The sequence below is a fragment of the Triticum dicoccoides genome, chromosome 1A, assembly GCF_002162155.2.
Source record: "Triticum dicoccoides isolate Atlit2015 ecotype Zavitan chromosome 1A, WEW_v2.0, whole genome shotgun sequence".
In the NCBI taxonomy this organism is placed as follows: Eukaryota; Viridiplantae; Streptophyta; class Magnoliopsida; order Poales; family Poaceae; genus Triticum; species Triticum dicoccoides.
Genome location: NC_041380.1, coordinates 194,903,139 through 194,914,107, shown reverse-complemented (window position 1 = coordinate 194,914,107; position 10,969 = coordinate 194,903,139).

The following is a 10,969-nucleotide window of genomic DNA, read 5'->3' as shown; positions in this document are numbered from 1 at the left end:
GATGGGGGCCATCACCTTGCCAGGGGAATACCGCTTCTCAACAGCGACTATCTCTTCAGACTCAGTCTTGAGCCTCACATAGGTGGCAATCAGAGTTCCTGTGGTAGGCACGGTGGGGCCCTTGCCGTTCTTCCAACTTCCTTTGAGGAGTTCGTCCGCCAACATCCTCAACTCTTTGTCCAATGCTTGTTTATTGGAGTTCTTCGTCTCCATGGGTTGGCCCGCCAACATGGTCAACTCGTTGGTCGGTGCTCGCTTCCTGGAGATCGCTGTCTCCAGTGGGTTGTCCGCCGGCAACTCTTTGCCTAGTGCTCCAGGATCCATCAATGAACTGACAAACAAAAAGCAATAGAAAGGAAACCATAATCACAATGAAAACGGGAAAAGAATAGGATGTGAGAATCGGTCGGTGCTTCGCAAAAAGAAGATTCTTGGAATGAAAATATAGGAGCATAACTGATTCGCCCACCTTTCCTTCGTCGGTACAGAAGAAAAAGGGCAGAAGTGAGCAGCCTGGAGTGAGGTTTTCTTCAAGAAAGGGAAGAAAGGGCTTGAACGAGCGTTCCAGTGAAATTATGGTTGCTTCGTCCGGTCCAACTTGGAGGCCACCTTACCACTGCTGGTAAAGGTGTGGGTTTTGTGATATGACAGGTCATGACGGCCACACCAGGGTTACAGGTGAGTCTCAACTGTAGCACCTCGCTGTGATTTGGTGGATGGCACGCGGGCCCGGATGCTTTGAAATGTCCCACGTGTAGATAGAGCGGCTAGTCATATAGGAGTGCTCAATATTGTGCACCGCGACCAATGCGGAGAGGAAAACGAGAGAACTATGTAACTAATGCATGAGTTTAATTAGGGTAGTTTTGTAAAGTACGAGATACATTCCTCCAATCGCAAAATGCCTTGGTTCATGAGATTTGAGATTTGAGCCCCATAAACCGGAAGGGAGGGAGTACTGCACACGGTGTAGTCTAGTCACTTGTTGAAATCTCTAGAAAGGCAAATATTCCTTTTCGGTTTACAGGGCTATACTACTCCCTCCGTCTAGGTGTTTAAATCATCTTAGGCTAGCCATAGTGGGAGTAACTTAGCTAGTAACATAGCGCACTCCAAGAATTTTTTGCTTATGTGGCAAGTAATTAATGAGAGGTGGTAACATAATATGTTACCGTAACATAGTGCTTTTCAAGATAAGATGAGTCTACAAGCTAATAAATGAAGCCATCTAAAATACTACTATTATGTTACTTTGCATTATGAAGGTAGTAATTTAGGCTAGTCTCATATTCATGACACTAGTCTAAGTTACTCCCCACTATGACCAGCCTTACGAAAACCAAATAGTCCCAGAACACTTAGGCGCGGTGCATTAACTTCTACCTTGTTTCTTGTTTCTTGACATATCAACCAATATGAGATGAGAGGTGTGCATGCTTTTAATGACTTGCAATGGCTAGTTCATTGCATGCAATGCTATTAATTAGCAAATAAACATTGGTGACCCCAGGAGGAAATGGTGCTAAGCGCGTGGACCTATGCAGAATGAGTATCAACCAATGGATAATGGAGTTTAATTGTTAAACAATAGCAATTTTGTCTCATGCAAGAGCCTGGCTAGTACTCCAAGGAACCGCACCACGCGAGCATTCGCAACTGCCACATTCGGGTTGCGCTTGGCTCTTCGGCTCTTCGAGAAGGCGAACAATAATGATTACTCCTACTTCTACAATATCGAATGCACTGCTGCATGTCCGTCCACCTCGTGTGGGAGGGATAGCGAAAGCTTCAACTTACTTCTCTTGCCTTTGCGTCCATGACAGGTGGGCCCAATAGGTGGTTGGCCCTCCTGTCATGCAGCCAAAGGCAGGTGTAGTTAAGGCACCGGAGCTCAGTCCGCGATGGAGAGGGCGTTGTAGTAATGGAATTTCTCGGTCTTGTATGAGTTGACGAAGATAGGGGTTGCTTGCTTGCTAGGGTTTCTCACTACATATATATATGCCGGAGCCTCCGCGCTTGCTTGCTAGGGTTGCTCTATTCACACACTCTCATCCTCTCCAGATTTAAACAAGATAGGGGTAGTAACACCGTCTTTATCCCTTCAAAAAACACTGGCTTTCTATCCTCACCGCTGGTTACAGATCCGGACGTATCCCCCTCCGCCGGTGAAGGGGAGGAGGGGCAGCATTTAGGCCGTCGTCGACAGCGAGGGAGGAGACACACTGCCGGCCGCACCATTATCTCTGGCCGAGCGCCGGCGCGGGAGGTCCTCCGATCCCTTCGTCATTGCCTGTGGGCGGATCTGGCCTCCCGCCGCCCACCTATCCACATCCCGATGACCTTCAGGTATTTCTTCGTTCGAAACCGCCTTAGCTCTACTTCCCCAGCTCGCTACGTCGCTGCATGTGCATCATTTTCTACCTCTTAGCCCCTCTCGATTGGATGGTCCAACGTCACATATTTTTTTCTTCTATTGTTAGAGGTAAAGCTACTTCATGGAGTCGAATCTTGTACTCCCTCCGTCCGAAAATACTTGTCATTGAAATGGATGTATCTAGATGTATTTTAGTTCTAGACACATACATTTTGATGACAAGTAATTCCGGACGGAGGGAGTACTTGGTTCAAACAAGAAATAAAGTGGGGTGGGGGAATTTAGTATGTACATCCAGTGGCGGATCTAGCACAGGATCATTGGGAGGGGCAATGGCAAAATATGGCTTTATGAAGAGGTAAAAGCCCCTATTTTTCTCAATCTATGCCATCTTAAAAAAACTTCTTCTCAAAAGCTAGCAGGTTTTGGGGGGGGGGGCACAGCCCCCTCAGCCATACACATAGCTCCGCCTGTGTGTACATCGGACTTGGCACAAACAGGAAGGAAAGGGGGTGAAAGTAGTACAAACTGGTCATCCAACCGGTCTCTTGGTCGAAAAGGGAAATATAGGGGTAACGCTGTACACAGTGGTATGACCAGGACTAGATTTGCTATCCACACATAGGATTAGGTGGCTAGAGTGAACAAAAATGGGACCAACCCAGATATGTTTCTTGGATGTTTGTTTCTTGGGCCAACAAACTATGAATCACCACTTTATGCCCCTGTTTACGTACATGGTGCTGGACTGCTGGTGCACCCACCATTATAAGCCATGACAAGTTTAGCCAAGTGTTTTTGCCTGTAATTGTTTGAGACTCTGACTGTTTCCTCTGTGCCTTTTTGTGCAAACAGGGATATCCAATTCACCTGGTTGCTGTTGTGACCTTTCGGTGCATTGCACAAAACTCTTCTTAAAAGAAGTGACTTTTGTGCTGTTTAACGTGAATGTCAGAATGGAACAGTTGGTTCATTTTGGTGGAACTGCACAAAGGGAGACCTGTGTTCCAATCCTCATCATCCATATTGGCGCCATAACCTTCCTTTAGGTAAAAATGATATTTAATGCATGTGTTCATCTCTATTTTCCAACTACCATGAGAAAATAATGCTGTTTTTTACTAGTACACTTGTACTCCCTCACTGAAAAAACCAATTCTAAATTAGAAGTCCAATCATGTACTTGGTTTCACCAACTGGTGAGGAGAAAGAGAAACAGAGCGTGAAGAGGAAGAAGAAGAAGAATAAACAGTGCCAAGGCGATCTTGCTGAAGCCAGAGGCCTCAGTCGAGGCCATTCAAGGGCTCCGGCGACGACTACCTTACATGTGAGACGATCCTCCAAGGAGCCCTTCCACTTCTGCTGTCTCACTTAATTAATTAGGAGTACTTAAGTACCACTAATTTATTACTGCCTAATTTTCCTGTTGGAGTTAAACAAATCTTTAGTAGGACCCTATGCTGAATCATGTACGTGTGTATGTTTGTCTAGCTATGGAGGTGAATCATGTGGTGGAGCAGGGAGGGAATATTATTAGTGTCATGACATAATAGTGCTATTGTTTGCATGTCAATTTATTGCCATTGGTTCAATGAGGCAATGTTTTGCGTATTGTCCATCATGAATTTGATGCTACTGGTTGAGTAATATGCTAATGTCTTCCTATCCTTTCTCACTAAGCTAATGAAGGTTTCACCTTGTTCCTACTTGTGCAAACAAGGATCATGTTGTGCCAATCATACATTAAATGAACTGTATCCCAGCCCGTGCTTTAACTCTGCTGGAAGTTCTTGATAATCTTTCGATATAATCTCAGCAATGGTAAACAAGAGTGATTTCAACCATACATTTGAAGTGCACAAAAATATATACTATTGTGTGATTCCAGTGAGTGCGTTATCATCTCTTATGGGACTACATGAATAAGCTTTTTTCTCAGGTTGGTAAGGCCTAAGGCCTTCATCCATATTAGTTTGCTGTCATCTCTATTTGTATCATGCTACTGTCATGAGAAACTCCTTTATCTTTGCACGTTAAAGTTTTGCAACTATGATAAATGGCAATGCTTTGAGTGTTGAGTTGAGCTAATTGGCACTGATTAAATAAACTAATACCTCTCTTTAAGCAAGACTACTATGTTGCTAACTTTACCCATTAAGATAATGAGGGTGCTTCTATTTGTTAGTGTATGTTTCATAAACTAGTCCCACTATTACAGTAATCTCACTCTCTCAATATATGTGCCCACAGGGATGCTCGATTTTGGTGGAACTGCACAAAAACTTTGGGTGCTTCATTGCCTCGACAACTTCTATCCTTTCCTGTTAGTTGCTAAACTCCGCATGCTTTCTTCCTTTGTTGTAAGTCGCTTGGCTTATCTCGGCTTCCAGTCAAAGGAAATAGTAATTGATATGCTACCTCACACAGGTTGGTACTGGTCTTTATCCTGATTATTGTGCCTATCATATGTATTGGTAATTTGGTATTGTGCTACTGTTTGCCGATTTCATAAAGGAGTAATTTGGAGCCTGAACTCGTAGGAAAATCATTACATCGGGTGATTTCAGTAGAACTGCACAAAATGATCAGATGGACAGGTACTTATGCTGCTGCTATGTACTCCAAAGTTCACTCAGACAAGCATCGATGTTGAAAAGAAGTGCCTATATTCACTCGAGTATCAACCGGCGTCAAGCAATTGTCAAACTCCAAGTGTTAGGAGAGTGAATGCCAAAAATATTGCTTGGTGCATAGCCCAGAAAAACGCAGTCCAGTCTTTGGTCCCAACTTGTGCCTTTTGGTGATCGGCACATATGGTAGCGAACTATATGGCATGGAGTCTAAAGATTCCAGACAAGTTGGTTGACGCGTATATTCATCTGGCACTTAATCAATCTGCACGCCAAGGATGCTCCATTTCAGTTGAACTGCACAAAAAATTTGGGTGGTTCATTTTCTCAACCGCCTCCTTTCTCGTCTTCAATGTAGAATTTTGGCGAGATACAAGACCAAGATGACCCAGTAAACTGGTTGGATGAAAGTAGTGGCCAAGTTGCTCAAACCTCCCTGGGCACGAGGCCACTATTTGAGGATAAACCTACAAGCAAAGTTCAGATTGTCTGTGTTGCCTCTTATGTAGATACAAGACCAAGATGACCCAGTAAACTGGTTGGATGAAAGTAGTGGCCAAGTTGCTCGAACCTCCCTGGGCACGAGGCCACTATTTGAGGATAAACCTACAAGCAAAGTTCAGATTGTCTGTGCTGCCTCTTATGTACTCGAAAGTTTACTCGTACAAGAACTATTTTTAGCAAGAAGTACCTCCAATTGAACACCATTTACCAGTCTGTACCCTAGGTAATTAAAGTTTGTCCATGGATCATATTGGCTGTGATCTCAATCATTTGGATGCATAAACATACTGAACATGCATATATCTGAATCTTTTTGTAAATTATGTATGAATATTGTCATGTGATCTATCAATCATTTGGATGCATAGATATGCTGAGCTTGTGTATATATGAATCTTTTGAGTTGTTGATTGTGAATGTTGGCTATGGATATGAACGTGTCCTATGAACCTGAGTTTGATATGAATGTTTACCTTTTCTGTTGTATTTGTGTGTCAACTTGTTAGTATTCCTACTGTGGGGTATAAAACGCAGGTCTCTTATAAAAGTAATGCCGTGTCCAATTTATGTTTTCCCTTCTAACCACCGCGGCTGTGCTGCCGCGCACCCGAACCAGTGAAGTTTCCCACTCCTCTCCATCCGCAACTCCGCTGCAGCTTAATAAATAGTAACATCTTCAGTTTTAGCCTGGTTTTTCGTAGATTAACCAGGCAATTCTCTTCTTCTTAATTAAACAACAACGCAATTCTTTTGCCTCCGTTTCGAAAAAAATTAATTAGTAATGTCTAACTGAGCCAGTTAGTTAGATGCATACACTTGGTGTAGTAGGATCTTTATTTAGTTTGATGCATACACTTGTTCTTTTTTGGTAGCCCTTTTGTAATGATGGCTGATGTTTGGTTTGGAAGAGAGAGTTGCGTCTTCACTCTTCTGGCCTGCTTACTGCTTCTGTTGCACCCCCAACCCTGGTTGCTGCTGCTGCTGTTTTCAATGTACAATCAGTAGTATATTTCGTCTGTTGGTTGAATAAATGTGTTGTTAGAACAACAAACACAATGTTTTGGAAGTCATTGCACGGTTCGATCCTTTAGTGCCCGTACCGTAAGTAGCGCATACCATTTATCGTACGAAACACATTTTTTTTGAAACTCATAACACATTTTCCACTTGTTGATAACATGCAACCCACTGATGAAGGCCCAATAGAGAAGCCCATAATTAACTGGAAGGGAGGCTCTCACATGAATCATGCCCAGGTACATGCTCATGGTCCCCTAAACATAAATAAGTAAATAAATAAATAAAGCTAAATGCTCATGCACCAGTTCTTTGGGATAATAGGTAGCTCAGTATTTCTTTTTGAAGAATACCCAAGCTAGGCCTATTTGTTTTCTCCGAATTACTGGGCTGCAAATCTTTCAAGACGAGGAGGGATGCATTCCAACCTGGCTTAAGAGTATGGTCAATGTCTGTTAAAGTAATATCAAAAGGGGTTGAAAATTCCAAAAAATTTATAGCAAATGGGATATAAGTTTCTTTTTTTGTTTTTGTTCTTCACTGATATCTTATACGTATTTCATTGGATTTAACATGACATAGTACTAATTTATTTTTAAATTTGTTTTAGTATGGCTATTAATTTTTGGATTAAGAATATTTCGTTCCCCAGCAAAAATTTGCGAATTTTCAAAATTTCCCACATATTTAGTTAATTTTTTGACCCTAGTACTGACCAGAAAATGGCCAGCAATTCTAAGAATGGAAAATGGGATGCAATAAATTCCATATGAATTAGGAAATGAGTAAAAATTATAAAAATAATAGCAAATGGGTTGTACACGCCACAGATTTCGAGGCTGACTTGTTTACGCAAGGCTTTGTCAGTGAACACACGATTCTAGCAGCAGTTAGTGTTGGATGTCCATCCAACGGCCGACGTGCTTCTTCAATCTCTGATCTTCCTGCTCCAGCCGCCTAAACTAGCGCCGGCGGGACTGCCTGCTCCCTCCTCTTGTGGCCCGCTGTGATGCCGCGCAGGCTTCCCCGGACAACCCTACTCCCTCTGCTGACCTGGCCGCACGCAATCAACTGCCTCCTTATTACACGAAAAAAATGATTCCTCCCACTGACATCTGGGGCACACCGGTTGGGAGGCTGACCTGTGGGCCCACTAAGTTGACGCGTACGCAGGGCTTGTCAACTTAGTCAACGAACGATTCAAGCAGCAGTAACCGTTGGATTTGAATCAAACAGTCCTGCTGCTTCTTCAATCGCTGCTCTTCTTGCACCAGCCGCCCAAACCAGCGCCGGGGAGACCGCCTGCTCCTGCCTCCAGTGGCCGGCTGTGCTGCCGATGAGGCCTCATCGCCCCCTACTACTCCCACCGCTAGTCAGGCCCTGCGGCGACTGCAGCCTCACACCGCAGCCGAACCAGTGAACCCTCGTACTCCTCTTCGCGTGGGCATCCACTGTCGCGTCTTCCCCGGCTCCGCGTCGTCCCCTTCCTAGGCCTCGCCGTTGTCCACCGCCTTGGTGCTCTCGGCGCGGCATGGTCAACGTGGTCAACGACATTCCGTCCGAAGAGTACTGTACGTGGAGAGGCTGATAGCTGGGTCCATGGCCACAACCCAGTTTTTTTGTGATTTGCCAAGTAAGTCGCTTTGTCAGGCCTGTTGGGCTGCAAATCTTTCAAGACGAGGAGAGCTTTCATTCGGCTGGCCGAGAAAATGGCCCATCAGTAATGAGAAATGGGCTGTACATTTTTAAAACACATCAAACCGACAATTAGTTTCCAATATCTTTTCTTCATTTCGAGATTTGAAATTACATTAATTTTTATGCGTGGAGAATTTGTTGGATTTTATATTGATATACATTTATTTTTAAAATCAGTTTGAATGTGAGTCAAAATTTCGGGATTAAAAACAGTTCGGACCGCACCGAAATATGCAAAATTTCGTATAATTTTTTAACCGTGGCCACAATATGGGCTGTAATGCTAACGAAAAGAATATGGGCTCCAAAAAATCCTTAATAATTAGCAAATGGGCTGTAAATTATTAGAAATAATGGCAGATGGGCTGTATGCTGTTTTCCACAGATTTGAGGCTTTCCTAAAACAAGGTTGACGCACAAGAAGTGACTGTTGGATGGCCATCCAACGGCCGTCGTGCTTCTTCAATCTCTGCTCTTCCTGCTCCAGCCGCTCAAACAGGCGCCAGCGGGACTGCCTGCTCCCTCCTCCCCGTGGCCGGCTCTGCTGCCACGCAAGCCTCACCGCCCAACCATACTCCCATCGCTGGCCAAGCCATCCTTCTACTCACCCACACCTGCTGTTATTCTCTGGCGACGGTAGACGAACCAGTAAACAACCCTCGTACAGTCGTACTCCCCTCCACTTGGGAAACAACTACCGAGTCTTCCCTGCCTCTGTGTCGTTCCCTTCCTAGGCCTCGCCGTCGTCCACCGCCCTGGTGCTCTTGGCGCGGCCTGGTCAATGTGGTCAATGACCGACATGCATCTGAAGTGGACTGTACGTGGAGAGGACGACAGCTGGGTCCACGGCCGCACGCAAGGAAATGCCTCCTTATTATGCGCAAAATAATGATTCCTCCACCTGACATCAGGGACCCACCGAAAGGGCCTCTGTATTTCATGAAAAAAATGTTACCGCCGCTGACAGCTCGCACCCACCAGCTATGTCTTTGCAAGCAAGGAAGTGCCTCCTTATTACGCTCAAAAAATGAATACCCCCTGCTAGCTGGGACCCACCTTGGTGGGAGGCTGACTTGTGGGCCTACTAAGTTGACGGGGATGGACGGCTTTGTCAACTTAGTCAATATGCATGATTCTAGCTCCAGTGACCGTACGATGTCCATCCAACGACCGTAGTGCTTCTTCAACCTCTGGTCTTCTTGCTCCAGCCGCCCAAACCAGCGTCGGTCGTGCCTTGTGCTCCTGCCTCCCGTGGCCGGCTGCGATGCGGCAGAGGCCTCACCGCCCCTACTACTCCCACCGCTGGCCAGGCCATCCCTCTACTCACCCACACCCCTGTTATTCTGCGGCGACGGCAGCCTCACACCGCAGCGAACCAGTGAACCCTCGTACTCCTCTACGCGTGGGCATCCACTGCCGCGTCTTCCCCGGCTCCGCGTCATCCCCTTCCTAGGCCTTGCCATCGTCCACCGCCCTGGTGCTCTCGGCGCGGCGTGGTCAACGTGGTCAAGGAACTGCTTCCATAGGACATGGACTGTATGTGGAGAGGCTGACAGCTGGGTCCACGGCCGCAGCAAGGAAGTGCCTCCTTATTACATGAAAAATAATTATTCCTCCTCCTGACAGCGGGACCCACTAGACGGGACACCGTATTTCGCGAAACAAAAGTTTCCCCCTGACTACTGGGACCCACCAGCTACATCTTCGCATGCAAGGAAGTGCGTCCGGGCATAAAAAAACGATTCGCCCCCTAATTGCTGGGACCGACCAGCTACATCTTCGCAAGCAAGGAAGTGCCTGACAGTTGGGACCCACCTGGTCGAAGCGTACGTAGCGTTGTCATTCTGGTCGCGAACATGTATGTACATACTGGTCGATGTAGAGGCGCACACGTGTCGTAGTAGAGGCACGCACGTAGCATTTACACGTACGTACAGCGGCCAGGGTGCAAGAAAGAAAATACGGCCATGTATGTATACATACGGGCGGGATCTCGAACGTCTACTCGCGCATACGTACAACCAGGGCTCGTGTACATGGCTGGGTCGGAATGGAGAAACATCATCGTCGTCGTGTTCATGGGGAGGGCTTGGACGGAACAGGCAATGGAAACGAGGCCTGGTGTACCGCAGAATGGATGAAACAGCCTTATGTTCGACCGGCCATGTTCGAAACGGGATCCTGTTCATCGGGAGGGGTCTGGCATACTGCAAAACGGAGGAAACGGACCTCTTACGGTCGAAACGGGGGTCCTGTTCATCGGGAGGGGCGTGGCGTACCGCAAAATAGAGAAAACGGACTTGTGTTGGAGCGCTACGGTCGAAACAAGGGTCCTATTCATCAGGAGGGGTGTGGCGTACCACAAAACGGGACTCCACGGGATATTGTTCATCTCCACCGTCGACCCCCTCCAGCCTCCACGAGCTACTTTTCATCCACCGTCGACCTCCTCCAGCCTCCACCTGCGACTGTTCATCCACGAGCTCCTGTTCATCCAGCCTCCACTGCGCGCTACTCCACCGGCTACTGTTCAACCAGCCCTCTCCACGGGCTCCTGTTCAACCACCCCTCCACGGGCTACTATTCATCCTGCCCTCCACTGTCTACTGTTCATCCTGCCCTCCACGGGGTGGTCTTGTTCATCCAGCCCTCCATGGGGTCCTGTTCATCCAGCCCCAACTGGCTCGATCGATCGGGGTCCTGTTCATCCAAAGGCAACACCACGGGGTCCTGTTCATCCACCCCC